Raw genomic sequence first — 23,102 nt, forward strand, 5'->3', positions numbered from 1 at the left:
ATAATTACTTCTATATTATTTCGTATTAAAAATAAGAAATTCATTTCTTACTGTAAAATTAACGTCAATATGATAAAAATATTAAAACGAATTTTCTTAATTTAAACAAGCAACGGCAAAAAAAGAATCTTGAATTAAGATAGTTTTTTCTAAATTATTTTTAAAGCGTATAAGTTTTTGCTTTAAAATTTATTTTTCTTATTTCAAGAAAAAAATAAGAAAAATTTTTTTAATAAGAAAAACGATTTTGCTGCGTACATTTTATCCAGTATATTTTTATTTTATATGCATAACTATATATAGTTTATGTCAATTTATTTTTATTGGTTTATTTGATTTTTTTTCAATTAATATTGATATGCTTTGATATTGTAAAAGGGAACGACTGAATCAGCGCAAATTTCATAAGTGCAAACTGGCATATGTTCGAATTGGCATAAGTGCGCAAAATAAATTTGCAAATATTGGAATAGGTGTGAACTGGCATAAGAGCATATTGGCATAAGTGCGAAATGCCAATTTACACTTATGTTAATATTTGCAATGTTATTTGGCGCACTTATGCCAATTCGCACTTATACTGGTATAACTGCATTAATGCCAGTTTTCGTAATTGCTTCACACTAATGGCAGTTCGCATTTATGCCAATGTTTGCAAATTTATTCGGCACACTTATGCCAATTCGCACTTATGGTAGTTTTTGTAACTCCTTTGCACTTGTTTGCACTTATGCCAATTTGTACTTTTGCCAATGTTTTTTTTTTAATTTGTTCCGAGCACTTACGCCAGTTTTTGCAACTGCTTTGCACTTATGCCAGTTCGCACTTATGCCAATTCGCACTTATGCCAATGTTTTCAAATTCTTTTGGCGCACTTATGCCAATGTTTTCAAATTCTTTTGGCGCACTTATGCCAATGTTTTCAAATTTTTTTGGCGCACATATGTCAGTTTGCGCTTATGCGAGTTTTTGCAACGCTTCGCACTTATGCCAGCTCACACTTATGAATTTCACGCTTACTCTGCCTCCCTTGTAAAAGACTTTATGTTTTTTTAAAAGCTATTCTTTAATACTTAGTTATTGAAGGTAAAAAAAAACAACTTATATTTATTTTCGATATTAAGGTGGTGTGAAACACCACCTAAATACTTCCTGCGACAAAGTATCATTACTGATCAATCCCACGATGACCATTTTAATTGATCTTTCTTTAGTTAGAATTTATTATTTATTTTGAATTAATCTTTGTTACAGGTTGCCCCCATCAGTTAACGACAAGCCAGTTGGAAAACTGACCTCCTCAATACGTTAACCTATTTTTTTTCTTCTGCTTTCTGCTTTTTAATAGGATGCATTAAGATTTAAATTTAAAAAATATTAATTACATAATTGAAGGTAACTTACTTGACAGCAGGAACTTTTAACCATAAAGATGGAAAGTAATCCATTTAATTTTATCAGTATTTAATAATAACTTGCTTAATCTAAACTATTGAAAAATTTTGGCTAGTTGTTAATTTTACTAAAGAGCGCCATAATATTGTTGTGATAGAACCATCAGCAAACATAATAGTCATTAGATTAGAAGCTTTAGGTAGTCTAACTAGGTCCTTGAGGAACACATTAACAAATTGCTTTTGATTATTGAGGAACTTTTTTAGTCAAATTATTATATTTTCAGTAATTCCATACCACTTTAACTATTAAAAAAAATTTCATGATCATTGGTAACAAGCTTTCACAACAAATAAATGAAAAAAAGCCATTATAATTTTTATTTTATTTTGTTATTTAGGTGCCTCAAGAAGATCTAACGGTCTTGTCACAGAGCACCGCGGAAGTGAATTGGACTAGGAAGTTCACGCCTCCTTTCTTACCGTGACGTGAATATGTGTCTAGAGTTCGTTTCGAATCTGGATCTCCTGCTTCTAAAGCAAGCGCTCTAACCACTGCGCCACGGATGCACAATTGAAAATATTTAGAAATCAGAAATATTATAAATCAGAAATATATATCAGTCAGAAATATTTCTAATAAATTTAAAAACTGCATATTCAGTAGAAGTGTTTTTTAAAACCCATATTAATTGTTGTATAACAAACTGTTGATTAATAAATTCTTTCTAAAACTTTAAAGAATAAAAAAAGTAGTGAAAATAGACGATAGTTACAAATGCTTTTGATATGACTTTCACTAATTTTAGAGCTAGCGGAAAAATGATAGCATTAAAAACTACTTTGGCAAGATTTGGCAAGACACAAAATATTTAATAAACTCCTCCGTAATCTCTCTTTTATCAAATAAAAAAAATTTGTCAAGGAGTTTTAATATTTCATTTGTCCCCTATATTTGAATATCAAATTAATCTTATTTTTTAAAGAGATCATTGAATCTGAATTTATTATATTTTATGGCGAGGTGTTCTAATCATTAGATATTCTGTTTCTGATTGTTTCATTCTTTGATTAATTGTGAGACATAAATTTTTTTGCTGCCAGTAACTTTGTTTATTATAAAACACTTTTTTTTTACTTTTTTTTAAGGAATTTAGCGTAATTTTTATATATAATTTTATTTTTATCTGTTTTACATTTTACGTATTTAACGTTTAGTTTTTGTTTGATTTTCGAAGACTTCCGCTGACCATTTGTAAACCTACTTTTAGTTTTGAGATTAAAAGTAACTTAACGAAAAATTTTGTTTTAAATATTACGGAAAGTTTTGAAGGATAAGTTGTAAACTATGTTTGTATCATCAGAAGAGTTAATAAAGCTCAGATAATTAGAGCTAACTATTTTTGAAAAGATTCAAGGTTATATCGATATAATATGAAGATAATATCAAGATAATTAATAATAATAATCAATAATATCAACATAATTTGAGCTCGTTACTTTTGAAAAGATTCAAGGTTATATCAATTGTAATAAAACGCGAATTAAAAGCTTGTTTTTCATTTGGTGGTAATTTTTTATCCTTATCATAAAGTGATCAGTTATGTAATTTTTAAATATGGCCTTTTAAAAGGACTTATTAAAAACGTTGCCAACAAAGATTCTTTGCTGATCAAAACAAAACTACCGTAAAAAGGTCAAAAGCACGCCAAAACACATTTAGGATGGGTTTCTTACATTAAAAACCACTTAGGTTATAATGTAAGAAACTAGGTTTAATGCAAAGAAGTTGGCATAACATGTATTTTTTGTTAAGATGGGGTATCGGAAGAGTGGTCGAACAATAAGAGGCAACAAAATTTCCAACACTCGGGTGTAAATATTAACTGCTCATGGAAAGGACTTTTCTTTAATTTATGCTGTAAGCTTGCATGGATCATCACATTTACATTTTTAAGTATAAATGTACGTACTTTATTATTTGGAAAGGTTTCAGATTGGCTTTGCATGCATCATAATTTTGAAAGCTGCTCTTTATACCTTTTTTTTTTTCATCTTTTTTTTAAACTTTGCTTTTAGCAACAGATAACCCTTGATGCTTTTAGATGTCATAAAGTTTTATAATTTTATATAAATAATCTATTATTTTAATACCAACATGTAATACCTTTCGTGACTTATTCTTTTCAGAATTTGCGCTTAAGTCTTCTTCAATTTAAAGTTCCTTAAGTTTGCAAGTATCTTTTTATTGAATTTACCGATTAAAGTAAAGAAGCAACTCCGACAAAGTGAAAATCCAGGCACTACATCTGGAAACTTAACTCAAACTAGTGCAGGAGTGGATCCAAAGTATAGCAAGTGAAGCAATTGCTACAGTCAACTCGGACTACATTTATTATTATTTTCTACACACGTATATAAAAATGTATATATTTTTATGCAAAATAATAGAAAAATTTTAGATCAAATTTTGGCCGCTGTTGTTGCTTTACTAATTTTACTTAATCGAAAAATAAAATTTTCGCCAAAGAAACCCGAGTTTTTACAGGGTTTTGACTCTCATGTTCATAAATTTTTGTAAGAATGTCAAACATTTCGGAGCTACTTAATTTTGACTGGGAGTGAAATAAAATGGCAAAATATGTGTTGCAACTGTAGCAAAATCCTGTTTGTCATGTTTTCAAACAACTCTAAGCTTACTCCCGTGCATTTATTATAATGAGTACTTATTTTGTATCATCATTTTAGTAACAAGGAGGTCTTACATAACTAAAATATATAACTTATAACTAAAATACATAACATATAAATACATAACATATAACTAAAAGTCATCAACCGAGAACCTGTAGCAAGTGTAGCAAAAAACCAAAATTATACTTGGGTGAATTAATATTACTACATTATACGGTTAAAAAACTTTTATAAAGAAAGAAATGGAGCTGTATCAAGCGTTAAAAGCAAACAATCATTTCTTAATAGATCAGATTAAATTATGTAACACTGCCGAATTAAAAAATTTCTGCCAGCGAGACTCTGAGGGAATATATATTTTACATAAATTGTCTGGTGAAGCCGATGGTTTTATATATGCTGCAGCAAGTAATAGTTTGGCAAGGTTGTATGCTGATAAACTTATAGACGAAAAAACGTATTCCATGGTGCCTGTCAGGTAATATTTTTTTATAGTTTTTGTTGATTTCTAGCTGAGCAGCGCAGTGGATGAACAGATATTTTTTAGTAAGATTTGCTTTATTAAAAGAACTTCTTTAAGAAGTTCTTGATTTATAATAAAAATAATTCCTAAAGTTCGTAAAACTTCTTGTTTTATAGTCAAAGCACCACAACCTGAATACCCTATATTTAGCCACTGCAATGCTATATATATATATGGTAATCAATAAATGTGTGTATATATATATATATATATATATATATATATATATATATATATATATATATATATATATATATATATATATATATATATATATATATATATATATATATATATATGTGTGTATAAATGTGTGTATATATATATATATATATATGTGTGTGTATAAATGTGTGTATATATATATATATATATATATATATACATATACATATATATATACATATATATATATACATATATATATATATATATATATATATATATATATATATATATATATATATATATATATATATATATATATATATATATATATGTGTGTGTGTGTGTGTGTGTGTGTGTGTGTGTGTGTGTGTGTGGATGAATATAAACTTAATCTTATTTTCAGAACTCCTCAAGATGGCAATTGTTTATTTTCTGCTGTCTCCATTGCTTCAATCGGAAAAAATATACTAGCACCACCTCTTAGGAAACTTAGTGCAATTGAATTATACAAGAACGCTAATTTTTTTGCTTTGCATCCTGTTTATCGTCTCGGGCATTCAAGTGGTGCTTTTCGATCAGAAAGATCCGCTTTTTTGTTAGGTATCTCCAATGTCGCATCTTCTGCATTTGAGGCTAAGAAGTCTAAAGTTGATGCTATTTTGGCTGAAGCATTAAATATTTCTCAATCTGGTGTTTGGTCATCTTTAGTTTGCGTGATGTCTCAAATATTTTAAAAGTATATTCTTATTTGTATAATATAATATTTAAATTAATTTGAATTTTATTGTTTTATAATATGAATACTATTGTGTATATATTTATTTTCCATTTTAGATTCCCTTAAAAATTTTTTATCCTACTACAAGAGATGCATGTCTAGAATATCTCTTTAGAAGTACATTGTACCCACAGTCTTTTAAGAAATTTAATAAACCCAATCAAATAATTTACTTGATGCTGTACAATGTTGACACAAAAAAAGAAATTCCAAGCAACTTTACACATATCGGAAAAATGCATTTTTTAAAACCTAGTCACTATGTGCCTCTGGTATCTTTTAAAAGCACTCAGCCAGAATTTCGAAATATTTTAGTTCGTACTCAAACAAGTTTAAATTCTGCAAAAAATATTGTAGTAACGGGAGAAAAACGCACTTCAAATACCCAACTTGTTCAAATACCCCACTGTTCTGCCATTCAAAAAAGTAATTTGACCAAACCCTCGTCGTGTATTAAGAATTTTTTTTTCTATAAACAATAAACCATTGTCTGTGTCTGATTCATCTTTGGATTTAAATAATAAATTAAAAAAATCGATATCAGGTGTCACAATTCTGAAACTGCATGTAAATTATGAAAAAACAACAACAGAAGATGAATGTAACAAATTTGATATTGGGTTTTTTGTAGACAAAGTTGAAAAATTATCAAAGCATGAAAAGTATAATCTTCAAATGAACGTATGGGTGCCACCTTCTGAATATATATTTCCTAAAACTAATGGTTGTAAATGTAACCCTGTTTTGTTCAAAAAATTTTCATGGTTGTGTTATTCAAAATACTATGATGGATTGTTCTGTATCTCTTTTGTTCTGTTCGGAAAAGCCTCTTTAACTACTCAATTATTTTATAAATTTCCATATACGCTTTGGTCAGTTGGAAATGTAAGAATATTATCACATAATAGCACTTCTCCAATGCATAAAACCTCAATACAGATAATGCTTGATTTTCAAGCAGCAATGAGTAATAAAGCCATTTCAATTAATTTGCAACTCAATAAGTTTCTATCTGATAATATTTCTAGAAATCGACAAATTTTTTTTTCAATATCATGTGCAATTCTTTTTTGTTTTAGGCAGAATATACCGCTTAGAGGTCACAGAGATGACGCCAAACATCTGGTAGAGCAATGTAATAATGCTGGTAATTTCCAATACTTATTAGATCTGATGGCATTATGCGGTGACAAGATCTTGAGTGAACATTTTAAAAATGGTCCTAAAAATGCTACTTATTGATCAATGACAGTGCAGAATGAGTTGGTTGATATTTGTGCAGGTGTTTTTCGATCGCTATTGACAGACAAAATAAAGAAAGCTTTGTTTGGCTAACATCTGAAGCTTCATCAGCTAAAATAGAAAGTTTTTTCTATTTTAGCTGATGAAGCTTCAGATGTTAGCCAAACAGAACAAATGGCTGTAATTGTTCGATATGTGGATGAATGCTGTAATGTAAAGGAAGATTTTCTAAATTTTTTTTCTTGCTTACTGGCTTAAGTAGAGTTTACTTATGTAGAGAATACTGGCTTAAGTAGAGTTTCTTTATCAACCAAGATCAAGAAAAGTATACATAAACTTGGTCTGGAAATGTCTTATTGTCGTGGGCAAGGTTACGATGGGGCTGGTAACATGACAGGGCGTCTTTGTGGTGTAGCAGCATTAATTTTAAAAGATTTTCCTAAAGCTTCATACGCCCAATACTTTTCCCATCAACTTAATCTATGTGTTGCCAAAGCATGTGCAATTCCTTTCAATCGAGATACGATGGATCATGTTTGAATTGTCTCTGATTTTTTTAATAATTCTCCAAAAAGGTTAGAAGATCTATCTACAAAAATTAGTGAGCTATGTCCGACATCATCTTTTCAAAAGACAATCAATGTATGTAGAACCAGGTGGATTGAAAGAATTGATGGTCTTGAAGCCTTTATTGAATTATATCCAGCGATAGTTATATCTCTTATTTGTATCAAAGAAGATGTGACATGGAACTACAAATCCAGAGGTGATGCTTCTGCATATGTGGCAATATGTTGTTCTTTTAAGTTTATCATCACCTTAATCATAGTTAGGAAGTTATTAGGCTATACAAGACCACTGACAAAAACTTTGCAAAAAGTTGATCAAGATTTCTCAAAAGCTCGTAAAGATGTGGAAAATTTAAAGAATACTCTTATATCTCTTCGGAGCTCTATTGATATTTCACACACAGAATGGTATAAAGAAGCTGTTAGCATAGCTGCAACTACTAATACAATGCCATCTAAACCAAGAACATGTGGTCAACAAACACAACGTGATAACTATGAAGTAGATGATATAAGTGAATATTATCGAATAACTTGTTCAATTCCTTTTCTTGATCACATTTTGATACAGCTAGATTCTTTATTTTCTTTAGAAAATTTAGTATTGCTAGATAGTTTCTTCATTATACCATCAAATTTAATTTCTGGCAAGGAGTGGAGGAAAAAAGTTAAAGAATTTGTTTGTACATACCAAAACAATTTACCAGAACCAAGATATTTTTATGCTGAATTGGATATGTTGGAAGTTTACTGGAAAAATCTCTCTGATAGTGCTCCTAAAACCATTTCAGATTCACTTCAAAAATGTGATGACCATACGTTTCCCAATACTTCCACTGTACTTTGAATCCTTTGCACATTACCAGTCACAACCTGTACATGTGAAAGATCATTATCAGCTCTAAAAAGAATTGAAACTTCTTTGCGCAATACTATGGGGGATGGTCGTTTAAATGGCATTGTCATGTTGCACATTCATCAAGATATTGAAATTGATTTGAATATTGTTGTAAATAAATTTGCAACTGCATTTCCATGAAAAATGGAATTTAAAAATATATTGAACTTCGATGAATAGATACATTTGCTATAAAGTTATACGGATTATATATATATATATATATATATATATATATATATATATATATATATATATATATATATATATATATATATATATATATATATATATATATATATATATATATATATATATATATATATATATATATATATATATATATATATAAAGAGAGAATATATGTAGGATATTTTTATTTATTACTGGTAGAATATTTTCAGGAAATTTTTTTGATATTTATCTTATAAGGTTTTGTTAAAAAAGTTTATATGTTTTTTTATTTTTTATGAAATTTATTTTTCTTTATATTTATTAAGTTCTATCTTTACCATTATTTTGTTTTACTTGCCTACTGTTGAAATATGGTTTGAATTTAGTAAATTTTCATAATTTTAGCTTTACTTTATAGATCATTAGCCAACAGTTTAGGATTTTGAATACAATTAATGTAAGGATAAATTTGTTTCTAGTAACCTTACAAAACAGGGTTTTGCGGTTACTCCTATACTCCTAGATATATGCATCTATATCTAGGAGTAAAAAAAAAAAAAAGGTCCACTGTTGCTGGGGTTATCTGGTTTTACTTTTGCTACAGTCAATATTATTCCTGGATCCGCCCCTGTAGTGTTATTGCATGATCGCCTTAAATGAAAAGTACAATTTGTACTTTTTATTTAAATTGTAATTTATTTAAAAAAGTAATTTTTTATGAAAACTATTTTTATTTAATCAAATTTTTAATGTTGCAATGCATAACCAAACCAGATTATTTTTAAACTTTTATAAACTTGTAGATTTTAACTTTATTATTCAAAACAGGATTTACAATGATTATTTATTAACATTACAATGGTTCTTTATCAACAATACAATGATTCTTTATCAAGAATACAATGATTTTTTATAAACATTTTTATTTTACATTAATCATAATCATTATCATTAATCATTTTATTTTATTTTAAAACATAGTTTTATTTTACAGTTTAACTAGTAAAACTATAAAGGAAATGTTGCCGCCATGCAACTTTCAATTGAAAGTAGTTTTAATTGAAAGTTGCATGGCGGCAACACCTCTTTAATTTTGATCTCCTTAATTTTGAGCATTTATTTCCGTTTAAAAAAAAAAAAAAGCTTTTGAAGTTTAATAGATATTATATACATAACATATACAAAGATATTGTAGACTATAACAAACGAAAGAAAAAGAATTTTTAAAAAAGCCTAAAATTTATAAAAACATCAGAGCACCATGGAAAATCCACATGTAGCGGAGTAGCGGATTGTGTTGCGCTACCACCAAGCTCTGATATTTTGATTAGAACTTTTATTTTAAAATACGTTTTACTTTGTTGAATATGCGAGGAACCCATCTGCAAAACGCGCTAAGAAACAAAAAAAAAATTTAAGTTAATTCCATTTCTGCATACTATATACTGAAATCTATCCTCTATTTGGTTAATTAAAAAATTTTCGTTGATTTTTTTTCAAAATCAGTTTACTTTTGCAAATGGGTTTCTCCTATATTAATGTGGTTTATATAGACACGCTTGTAAAAACTTCTGGCGATAAGATAAGTACAACCTTCTTTCTAAAACTTTGTTTGTTTTTGTGAAAGTTTTGACTGTGTTGGCAGAAAGTTTTTCTATGGTCAGTTAAACCAAGCGTCCATTCAATGAAAACATTTTTTCCAAATTTTCAGCGGAATATTTTAATAGAAAAAAGCATACGTAAGATATTGTATAGAAAAATCTTACCTATCACACAGTATTAAAAAAAACTGGTGATTTCATGGATCTTTTAAAAAAAAAACAATAGAAGAGCTTAGCAAGCTCCAGCGTGAAAAGGTGTTGAACTTGGCTGTATTAAGGAAAGAAGTGAAGTTATTAGTAGCCTTTTCAGCGTCACTACCTCAACCAGCAGTTAGCTAAAGCTACCACAACAACTGAACCTTTCACAGAAACCAAAGTTTCTACCTAAAGTTAAACCAAAGCTGCCATTAAAACCTAAACTATCACCTCAACCTATTCCAGAATTAACTGGAGTCAGCTATTTAGAGATCTAGGGTTAATTGCTGACGAGCTTTAGCGCTAAGATAAGCAACTAGCCTTCGAGCTCTACAAGCAAACTTACTCAAAAATTTAAGGGCTACACTTCGACAAGGTAACTTAAAATCAAATGCAATATTATTGCTAAAAAAATTGCATGAAAGCATTAGTGAGTAAATAGAAAGTAAAATTTAGAAAAAAGGACAAAAAGTTTTACTGGTTCTTATAATTGAAATGGGAAAGATAGCCTTTAACACTGTCGATGTTTAGGGTAGTGGTCAAGCAGAACAAATTGCTACCTTCAATCAAATACCCTAATAAAAATGACATCAAAGAAATGCTCATAAAAAGTTGTTTTTGCAAATAATTGATGCAAAAGTTTGTAAACGAGGATTCAAGTTGGCTTCTAAGCCAATTTGGCCGCGGAATGATATTTGGATTTGCCCTTTAGTCGTTCTTTGTGAATAGCAGCGAAATCGACATGTTAAGGAAACTAATAATATAAATATTATATTAGTTTTCTTAACATGTATAATATAATACGTAAACCATAATATGAATACAAATCGCAGGGGCAAAAAGAAGACATAATTTGTCTTATCCCCAATTTTCTTAGTCTATACCATAAATATAAAACAACAAAAATTAAAAAACGTAACATTATATAACATAAAACATTTTTTAAAAGACTTTATAAAATAAAAATCATCGGTCCTAAAGTCCAACTTTAACTTTTTCTTTTTGTATTGGTTTAGAAAAATTGAAAAAAAAAGGAAAAAAAAAAACTAGAACAAAGTATATTATTAGAATTATGTTACTAAAAAAAAGTATATAACTAAAAAGAACTATATCACTAAAAAAAAGTGTTTTTGAAGCTCAAGGAAACTGTAGGATAAGAGCAAAAGAAGTCAACATCTTAACTTTCTACTGGTTGAACTAAACCCACACCTTATTTTTTTGATTACTTAACATAATATTTTTCGCTCTGACTATCTCTCTGCTGGCAAACTAACCATTAAGAGCTTTGCTCTTATTTGTTTCTACTTCTGAAATTATTTTTGCATTTGTATCTATATAGCTACTGGCTTTAATTTTTTTGCTAACAAGTGTGAAAGAGTTCTTTAAATTTTGCCCTCTGGGTCTCATTTTTGAAAAAATAGATACATAAACATTGGGGCATTCCATAAACACCCAAGCCGTTGTTGTATGGTTTCGAGCTCTTAATTGTATGAAAACAAATGAGGCATGTTAAATTACCGTCTTAGATAATTGCAAAAGCGTTACTTTAATAAACTCAATGAAGTTTAGAATTTACAAAGCGGTAATGTCCTAGAGTCTGACGATTTAATAGATAAAAAAATATCTATCCTGAGATAGAACTGTCAAAAAATAGCAAAACTATTTATGGGCTAAAGACATATGATACATACTTATATGGTTTTGGGGCCAAAGATTTCATTTTTGGACTCCTTTTTTAAGTTTGGAGTGGTCATCATCACTTAAGTGGTAAATTTAAGGGTTGTCATGGGTGGTCATAGGATGTCTCAATAGTTTTTAAATTAGATGGGACATGATGTATGTCTAAATATGGGTAATTGCGGTCAAGAAATTCAAATATAGGCATATTCTGTCTTTATAAGTGGTCATGATTGCTCAAATTGTTGTTTTAGGGGTAGTCAAGGGTGGCCCTGGGATATTCTGATATGATCTGGTTTTCGACGTACTAATGTATGATGCATGTCATCACTTAGATTCTTATATGTAAAAAAAAGTTATGTTGATAAAGTTCAATTTTATTGAAAGTTATATGTTTTCGTTCGCAACATCAAACAAGTTAAGTACATAGAATAAATAAAGATAAAGAAAATACCGTCTTGACAACCCATGACCACACCTACCTGTGCAATCATAATTACTACATAATTACTCCTTAATGCCAAACATGCCCAGATTTATGTTCCCCAGCCTCAATTACCTATATTTAGACATACCACGTGTACCATCTAATTGAAAAACCATTTGAACATTCCAGGGCCACCGTTGACCAACCCTAAAATAACCACCTAAACGGTTATGATCACACTTCCATAGACCAAAATGCCCAGATCTAATTTTCCTAATCTCAATTACCTATATTTAGACATACAACATGTACCATCTACTTATAAAACCATCAGAATATCCCAGGACCACCCTTGATCACCCCTAAAACGACAATATGAGCTTATAAAGACCGAATATGCCCATATTTGAATTTCTTGACCGCAATTATATTTAGACATAAATCATGTCCCATCAAATTTAAAAACTTTTGAGACATCCTATGACCACCCATGATAACCCATAAAATGACCTCTTAAGTGGTGATGACCACTCCAAACTTAAAAAAGGAGTCCGAAAATGAAATCCTTGGCCCCAACATAGGAAACATAGGTTCAATAATAAAATAAAAAAAGTTTGGAAGATTTGACTTTTTTGGGATTTTTGGCCACGGAAAAAATATTCTGGCCCACTGTGCAGCGTGGTGAATAAAGTTGATTTATTACGTGTGATCATTTTAATGGTGATTTAAATTGATGAATTGCTTATTTAAATGAGTGATAGTGGTAGTGAGTCTGATCATACAAGTTATAAAAAAAATAAATAAGAAACCCATGATTGACATGATATATTGGCTTAGGTATACGCTGACACACAATAATATGAAAATTATCAAGAGAGATGAGAGTCATAGCAAATCTTTTTATTTATTTTAGGTGCCTCAAAAAGTCCTTACGGTCTTATTACAGAGCACCGCTGATGATCATTTGAAAGGAAGTTCACGCCTCCTTCCTTATCAATGTTATAAAACTTGCCCAAAGTGGCGTTGATCAACGGATCTCTTGCTAATGGAAAAAAAACTGATCCACTATGGCAGAAAGGAAAGGAATGGTATATTTTGAGTGAAGATTTAAACGTGAAATTAATGTATGAACTATTCATGAAAAAAAAAATGAAAGGGTAAAGTTCAGTTACACGTCTTATTATAACTATACAATGAGCATTTTCATTTACGTTTCGGGCAACATCAAGTAGACACTAGTTGCATATGCAAAGAGTTAAAACATTTCACTGCCCAAAATACCTGTGCAATAGTTATTTTACCTGAGGCAGTGTATTTTATATTCATTATGTGAAGAGAAATGTTGCAACAATCTACCTTTATCACGTGGGGCAGGCTAGAAAGTCTCCAAATGAAACCTGTTTCTTTCTTTTGCACTACCTGTCTACTTGTACTCAAGAATATAATGAACTCAACTTTTATGCTAATAATTGTGGGGGGCAAAGTAATAACCATTCTTTTTCAAAACTTTTTATGGTACTTACTGACAATAAGTGGATTAAAAAGGTCAATCAATTTTTCCCAATCAGAGGGCATAACTCTTTGCCCTGTGACCGTGACTTTTCAATTATAAAAAGAGTTAAGGTATGACAGAGTGTACAGCGTTCAAGAAATAAAAAAAAGTTATATTAAAAAATAATAATCAAAGAAAGTTTTTAGTGGATAATGTAGAGAGTTCATCTCTAGTTTACGATATTAAAAGTTGGTCCACTATAAAAGAAACGTATCTCAATCAAAACAATGGGTAAACCCAGAAACAAACAAACTCAGTTTGCAATAAACAAGTTTCACCATTTTCAATACGATTGTGACAACATAGGTAATTGTAAAGTGAAACTATCAATGGTAGTGTCAAACATACTTTTATGATAAGAAAAAATACTCAATACAAAGTTAACCTGCCAGAAGAGCTTCTTTACCTAAACGGAAAGGTTCCAATAAAATCTTCGAAATTGACTGACTTAAAAAAGTGAATTAAGTATATCCCACATGATCATATTGACTTTTATAATGAGCTACTGCAATGGCCTACAGCGGAAAGTAACGATGGAGAAGCAGAAGATGTTGGAGCAAATGATTAAGCATAGCTGATAACATTTCTGTAATAGACCTTTTTTTCCTTATACTTTTTGTTAAAATGTATAAACAATTCATAAATATACACTTTGTGAAGATTTATTGCAGTTTATGAGATTATTTTATAAAAAATTAAAATCAAAATAAAATAAGCAGTAGTTACTTGTTAAATGTTAAAAGGGCTGAAGTTCATGAAGTCCACAGTGTTAAATGTTAAAAGGGCTGAAGTTCATGAAGTCCACAGTGTTAAATGTTAAAAGGGCTGAAGTTCATGAAGTCCACAGTGTTAAATGTTAAAAGGGCTGAAGTTCATGAAGTCCACAGTGTTAAATGTTAAAAGGGCTGAAGTTCATGAAGTCCACAGTGTTAAATGTTAAAAGGGCTGAAGTTCATGAAGTCCACAGTGTTAAATGTTAAAAGGGCTGAAGTTCATGAAGTCCACAGTGTTAAATGTTAAAAGGGCTGAAGTTCATGAAGTCCACAGTGTTAAATGTTAAAAGGGCTGAAGTTCATGAAGTCCACAGTGTTAAATGTTAAAAGGGCTGAAGTTCATGAAGTCCACAGTGTTAAATGTTAAAAGGGCTGAAGTTCATGAAGTCCACAGTGTTAAATGTTAAAAGGGCTGAAGTTCATGAAGTCCACAGTGTTAATTCGTTTATAGGTTCTTTAAAATTAAATATAAAAAAAAAATATGTTTGCTTTTAAGAAGAAAAAAAATCATCCCTTTCAAAAAAAAATGTTTAGATAAAAAAAATTTTTAACAAATATGAGTAAATGTTCTAGGTAACAAAAGAAAAAACTATTCAAACTAAGATGAGTAAAATATATTTATTAGTTAAATTTTGACAAATATTTAAAAAAATTTTCTCTAACACAGAAGGCCTTTCATATAAAATCTTCAGCTGTGTATGAGATTTACAAAACTATAAAAAACTCTTTATATTGAACTTCCTATAAATAGTTTGAAGAGGAAGTAATTAAGGTTTATATAAAAAACTATAATTAACAAAAATATAGCATAACTTGATACTGAAATTTGGTAAAACTTTAGGAAATAACTTCACTTCTTCAAGATATCCTACAACTAAACAACCATATGATGGAGCCATTTTTGTTCCCATAGCTGTTCCGATTAGTTGATTGAAAAACTCATTATTGAAAGTAAAATTATTGTACTTTAAAATAAAGTTCACGCTTTCTAAAATAAAAGCTTCCGAAAATCTGATAGGTATATCATCACGTACTTATCCAAAATTTAACTGCTTCTAAACCTAGTTCATGAGAAATACTAGTATAAAGATTAGAAATATCAACACTGTGTAAAGTAGTATTTTTATACTTATTTTTTAAGGTTAAGGTTTAAGGTTAAGAACTAATCTACACATCTACACATGCAGAACAGGTATTGGCTCAGATAAATTTGATCAGCATGTTTTCAATTGCCATAAAGATGAACCTTATTTTTAAATTATTTCTGATTTTAAAACTCTCAAATGAGAAATTACTTCTTATTTATGAAGCTCACCTACATAAGCAGGGACATGATACAATGAACATATAAGCAGGAAGTAATTATTTTCACATTACTTTTAAAATTTCCTTACCAACAAGTATCAAGTTATGCTATATTTTTGTTAAATATAGTTTATTTAACATCATTTTCGTGCAAAATAGTGCTGCAATAGCTTATAGAAAGATATTGCTTGATTTTATTAGATTATAGTCAAACAAAATGACTATAGCCAAATAAAATCAAGTATTATCTTCCTATAAGTTATTGCAACACTATTTTGCACGAAAATAATGTTAAATAAATTGATTTCAAAGGCGGCTTATTCAAAGCACTTTTTTTAGTTAAAATTTCACTTATATAATTGAATACTTTTGCGGTCGAAAGTGATCCAAATATTCGAGATTTGAAATATGTTGTGCAATATGTAATTATCAATTTAAATTTGATTTATTATCCGCGCGATCTCTATTAATTATTTTTACAATTTAGATAATGTATCCGTTTTTCATTCATTTATTATGTAAGTAACCCCTGGTGACTAAAATTTGGCACAAAATAAACACAGACAGTAATAGTACAACTAAAAGTTTAATGATCAAAAAATATTGTACAGAATATTAAACAATATATTAGTTTTTTATTTTCAGGAATGCAATAATGATTTCTCGCCATTACGACGTACGGCATCAACTTTTTTGTATACATGTTCACACATGCCTTGTACAAGATTTTTATCAATTTTTTTTAAACAAGAATGGATTTTTTTTTTGCAGCTGATCTTCACTTTCAGCTTCCCAATTGTTTTCATACACGTAGCCTTTAAGGATTGACCAGAAATCTTCAATTAGTCGTAATTCTGGGACACATGCTGGATTATCAAATTTTGTTACATAACGGATATTTTTCTCATCCAGGTAATTGGTCACACTTCTACCATAATGTGAAGAGGCCAAGTCAGGCCAGAATACATAATTACCATCACTGTGATGTTTGTTGATAAAAGGAATCAATCGTTTGATGATGCAATCATTTTTGTACACTGTTTGGTTAATTGCCAGTCTCGCAGGAACAATAAATGGTTTCGAGATTCCACGAGGGGATATGGTAATCCACACAAGAACTTTTTTTTCAAATTTGCTTTTGCGCTTATATTTTAGATTTTTTGGTGCATTTTTTGCGTCATCTGAGTAAAATCCAACATTCGAATTTTTATTTGTATGTAAAAATGTAAAATAAGACTCATCGTCAATGACAAAGTCGCGGTTTCTGAATTTGCGACAAATTCTTCCACACTTCAATTGTAATTGCTTTAACTGTTTCTCAGTGCAATCAGGGATTTGTTTTTTCTTAAAATAACAAATGTTTGTTTTGTTTTTTATTGTTTTTATAATGTAGGAATGATCACACTTGAATTTATTTGCAATTTTTCGTGTTGAAGTTCCAGACCGGTTGTTCAAAAGACCTTTCAGGCGATTGATGTTCCCAGCAGTCATAATTTTTGGTTTTCTGCCTGAGCTAGGCTTACGAGACTTTGGCTCATTGTTCTTCCACTTTGCCATATAACGTTTAATGGTTCTTTCAGGGTGATTAGAGGCAACAAAATACTCTATGGTGCTCTTCGTTTTAGCGTTAGGATGCAAATTACAATAGTTGTACACTTGTTCAATTAATGTAGTCGACTTCATTTTTGGATAAATTTTTTATTAATCAATCTAAGTAAACAAAACTTTCAGTAAAAGATAAGTAACACTTTATAAACAAAATAACTAAAAAATTAAGACTGGATAACTAAAAATTTAATAAGTTTTAGCTTATCAAAGATTGTGCCAAATTTTTGTCACCAGTGGTTATTTTCTGTTTTTTATTCTAAATGCATATATATTTTTAGCAACTGTTTGAAAATTTTGTATATAACAAACTTATATTAAAAATAATGTCTTTAAATATCAAGAAATTTTTATAAATAACAAGCTTAAATAACAAACTTATTGGGTATTTTTTATGTTATCATTTTCACTGACGATACAGTATAATTTTTTCCGCGTTTCAAGTTTTTTTTTGCATATTTCTCCGTAAAAATTTATATCAAGTTCTTGCAAGTACTTTTTAATGGCAGCACGGAATGCCACTGCCAATCTTACTTTTGGACAGTCAACAAGATTTAACAAATCGATCACTCCTACTAAAGCTGATTAGTTTCGATGTGTTCACTATATGTTTTTGCGACAAGAGGAGAATGTTAATGGAGCACCAAGAGAGGCACTGGCAGTGTTTTGTCGAAAAATTTCAGAAGATTTATGTCGAATATGGGACAAATTTTCATTTCCGACCATAAGTCATGAAGGGACTTGTCTTAAGGTTTAGCGCCTCCTAGAAACGGCTCAACTTCTGAACAAATCTCTTGTTAACAGAAGAGAAAACGACAAATTCCAAAAAGATAAATAAAACCTTTAATGAAATGTTTGACATTTGCTCATGCACATGCTACGATAGAGGTATTGACCGCAAAGATTGTAAATGCGACATAAAAATACCTGTTTTAGGATGGGAAGATTTTATTAGGCAGAAGAAGAGAACGAACCAATTAGGATTTATTGATAAAGTTGTTTTAGCAAAAAAGAAAAAAACTTATGAAAGGAAACAAAAGTTAAAAGAGCGTGCTGAACAAGAAATGGTTGGGGGACAACTTCAACGTGCTGAACAAGAAATGGTTGGGACAACTTCCAACGTTAATATTGAAACTACTTTTGAAGAAACTTCTTTTGAAAGTAATAGCAGTAGCTCAAAAGAAGAACTCCCTTCCAGTGACAAAATGGCTGCGAAATAAAATAGGTTATGCTATCCTAGACTTGCCGCAGCATCAGATTGCTACAGAGTTAGCAGTCGTGCAACAGCAGCAATAGGTAATGCAGCATTGTAGGACATGGGTTTGTTAAATGAATCAAACACTCTGGATAGAAGAACAGGAAAGGTTCAAATTTGGGGAAACAAAAGTTAAAGCTCTACGAAGAAAATAATATGGTTTTGAAGTGATTGAATTTTATGGAAGAATTAATAAATTTTTAACCAAGAATGGTTTCGTCAGAGAAAAGGATAATGAACTTTTTAGTTACCTGCTAGGCCGATACATGGACCATTTAGCTCTGGGAAACTTGAAAGCTGTCAACATTGCTGAAGAAATTATTTCATGTGTTATTGAAAACAATAGCACAGAAACAATAAAAGCAATTTTATATGATGGAACTCCTATGAACACTGGTAGAATTAGTTGAGTAATTAAAATTGTTTTTTGAATTGTTTATTGAACGACCGTTATAGTGGTTAATTTGCTAATTACATTTAAATGAACTGCCTTTTCGACATATATTTTCTAAAATAGATGGTCCAAATAGGGGGTCAAAAATTCTTTGTGGTCTGATAGGAAAACAGCTACTTGAGAATTTGACTATTAGACCAATTGTTGATTTTCTTCCTGTTCAGGAAAATTTGAAATTGATTCCAATAGGATTAGTAACAGAATTAAGTGAAGATTAACGTTATCTATACGAAATGTGTCATGCCATTTTTTCTGGACATATTTCTTCATTGCTTCAGCATCGTTCTTCTTGGCCATTGCACAATAGGCTGGGTCATTTTTTTTTAATTTATTGTCACTACTACAAAAAGTTGCTAAAATATGAAAATAAAAAGAAAACGATGAAAATTCGAGCTTCCTTCAACATCTTAGAGGGGGCAACTTTTGTTTAAACTTCTTAAATAGCGCTATTTTACGTAGTTCGAATTCACCAATTATTCAAATGAAATATTTCAAGTTTTATTTAATTAACTATAACCTAATTAGACGTTGCCCTATTTCTAATTTCATTTTTCACTCACTTTATCACTCACTGTTCTATTGTTTAAGATTGGTCAATTATAATCGTACGCGTTAGATGTCACATAAAGAAGCGTGTTAAAGTTCACGCATTTTTTTATGATTACTTTTAAGGGTTATTTTAATGACTATTTTAGTTAAAGAATTATCATGGGAGTTTTAATTTGTATATATTTAAGATTTTATGTAATGAACATGATAGAATCAATAACTATCAGGTAGTTGTTTTTTAATATATAAACGCGATAATCAGGGCCATCCCGAACAAGGTGTTGGCGGTGTCCCACCCTCCCCAAAGCTATCATATAAGCATTTGAGTTGGCACATTTAGAGTAGATTTGAGTTGGCATGTTTTGAACTATAGTTGGCAAATTTCAAATATTGTATTCAGAACACTCACAATATTGTGAGTGTTCTGAATACATATTGCAAAATTAATATTGAAATATGCATACTTTAAATATGTTTTGATTGTTAATGTTAAAGTTTAACACATTGTAGAATCGTTTGAATGTTCGTGTATTGAATTGTTGGCACTTTATATTTAAGTTCACAAGAGAGCTTTTTTAAATTTATTTTTGTAAATGTGGATTTCGAATTATTTTTTATTCTTATTCTTTTTAGATTTTTTGGAACGAACACGAGTTAGCAAACGAGATGCATGCAAAATCATTAACGCTTGCTTAAAAGATATATCATTCGATTCACTACAATACATATTAGATCCAGAAAAATTTAGAAGGCAAAGAAAACTGTGGCAACAAAAAGGTTTCGAAGAACATGCAGAATTTGCCACAGAAATCATTGGAATTGGTTTTGATGGTCGTATAGACAAAATCCTAAGGTTAGCGGAACAAGATGATGGTAAAGTTAGCAGGGCCATTTCCTTCAAAGAGATCATTACATTATCTTTTTATATCCCAACAGCGTCTACTTTGATTACATTTGTCCTCAAAGTGGTAAAGCAGTTGATGTTGCGAAAGAAATTATTTCAGTTTTAAACGACAGAAACTCTCTTGTGACTTTACAAAGTGTTGTTTGTGATGGAACCAATGTAAACAAGGGGTGGAAAAATGGTAACATTCATTTACTTGAAACTTGTACTGGCAAACCTCTTCAATGGTGTATTTGTTTGTTTTATTTGAATGAGCTACCTCTCAGAGCATTTTTCACTGCACTTGATGGAAGTACATCCCCAGTCGGCATATCTAGTATTGTAAATACTCGGAGTATTGATCACGTATAACATACCGCCATTGATACCAGAAAAATACGCATTTAGTTTTAAGTTTCGAACTCGAGTTCAATACCACTTATTTATCAAAAATACGTATTTATAATATTTGATCAAAATTGGATATGATATCGAACCCAATTTTGATCAAATATTAACAAAAAATGGAAAAACGAAAATCTTGGCTTTTAAAGCGCATGCTTAATCTGAAATCGCGAAAACAAAATCTAAATTAAAAAGGTCTCTCGAGAAATTTAGTAAATTATCTCTAGTACAGTTACAGTGCTTTATTGCACTAAAAGAGTTACTAAAACTTTATCATAAAAATATTTACTACTACTTTTAAATTTATTAATTTAGTTTAATGAAGTCCTAAATTAATATAGTTCAAATATATTTTAAATCCTATCATTTCATACCTTGCTTATGTTGATTATTATTTTATTGACATTTCTGTTATGCTATTATCTTTTTTTGTTCTGTTTTAGAAAATTTAGAAAAATAAGTTAAAATTTTGAGCCAACACTGACATTTTAATTGTTGCTAAACGTTAAATTTTGTTATTAGGATTGCAGTTCTTTTATCTGTTTTTTTGTTCTTTATTCAATAAGTATTTGACTTAAATTAAATATGATTATAATTTGATATTTTATTACGAGATATATGTCTTTATATATAAATTAATATGAATCTTTTTAGATTTTTTAATGTTATTTTTAAATTTTTTGTTCACGCAATTCAATTTATATATGTTTATAGTTTGCATATTTGTTTATATTATGTTCAAAATTAAAACGTTTTTGATAAATATATGTATGTGGTAATATGTGTTATATAATTGTTTTCTAAATGTATTTTTAAAGTAGTATAAAATGTATCTATTCTGTATATAAATATTATAAGAGGTGTTTATATATGTTTCATAAATTTAAATAAATATATTGTGTTTAATAGTTCGTATATATGTTTATATTATGTTGTTTCCATGTTTTCAAAGTTTAAGTAAAGTCTTTGATTAGAAAAGATCACAATTTGTAAGATTCTTTTACATTCATTTATTCAGTTATAGTAATAGTAAGATTACTGGTAATATGTTTAATGGTAATAGTTAAATTGAAATAGATAGTATTAGGCTCAGCGAAGTTATTAATGTAAATGCTTTTGCATTTACATTAATAACTTCATTGAGCCTACTTGCAGGCAACTTGAAAATAGTAGTCAAATGAAAAAAAATAGATCTAGGCAGGATGAAATTAATAATTGTTGAAATACTAGAAATGTTGCTCGGCTAGCAGAAAACTTGACAGAATTCAGTGTCAAGCAGTGTTAATGTCTGTTAATTTGGTTTTACTTTAGAACAAAGCAAAGTATGAGTTTAACTATTTATAGTATCAATTAACACTTTTAAATTTAAATAATTTTAATTTTTTTATAATTTTTAACATAGTTATGTTCTTTTTTTCATTTTTAGTTTGTCTTCCCTTTGTCGTACGACGATGTACCAACATGAATTGTTTTCTAAAAGCTAACATGAAATAACAATATTTAACAACTACTACTCTCTTATCATGACATCTTATCTCTATCTGATATTTTGATTTGCGATTCATATATGATGTTTTTCTTTATATTTACTTATCCATTACATTTTTTCATTTCAGATTTATCATATGATGGATTTATGCGATATAAAAGAACGAATATATGTAAATCTTTATGAATTTTTTAAAAACATCTTCTAATAATTAGTCCAGTCAACGTTCAAACTTCAATTTTGCATATGTCATCTTTAAGTAGTTTCTAGGCTTTTCTAAATGTGTTTCTTATTCACATGGTTTTGCAAGCAAGGTATGCAAGCAAATTTGAGCTAAAAATTTTTTTTTTTAGCCTTTAAGGAGAATTGGTGTTACACTTTTTTAAATTTAATTTGTTTAAATATAGTAGTTTTTTACAAATAAATGTTTGTTTGTTCTTTGTTTTTTTACTTATTTGTTTTCAGATTCTTAAGAACTTGGCAACTTATCTA

At 29.4% G+C, this 23,102-nt stretch overlaps 1 protein-coding gene across 8 annotated transcripts in view; it reads left to right on the plus strand.

Annotated features, from left to right (window-relative positions):
- Positions 1–23,102, plus strand: part of LOC136075400 (uncharacterized) — a 95,555-nt gene that overhangs the window by 70,489 nt on the left and 1,964 nt on the right. For 3 of the 8 annotated variants that reach the window (XR_010635898.1, XR_010635899.1, XR_010635902.1), the window contains exon 2: positions 21,565–22,924. The gene's annotated coding sequence lies outside the window, so the exon portion shown is untranslated. The remainder of the gene's footprint in view (positions 1–21,564; positions 22,925–23,102) is intronic. The other 5 variants (XR_010635897.1, XR_010635896.1, XR_010635901.1 and 2 more) reach the window with 4 other exon arrangements.

The sequence above is a fragment of the Hydra vulgaris genome, chromosome 01 (assembly GCF_038396675.1).
Source record: "Hydra vulgaris chromosome 01, alternate assembly HydraT2T_AEP".
Taxonomy (NCBI): domain Eukaryota; kingdom Metazoa; phylum Cnidaria; class Hydrozoa; order Anthoathecata; family Hydridae; genus Hydra; species Hydra vulgaris.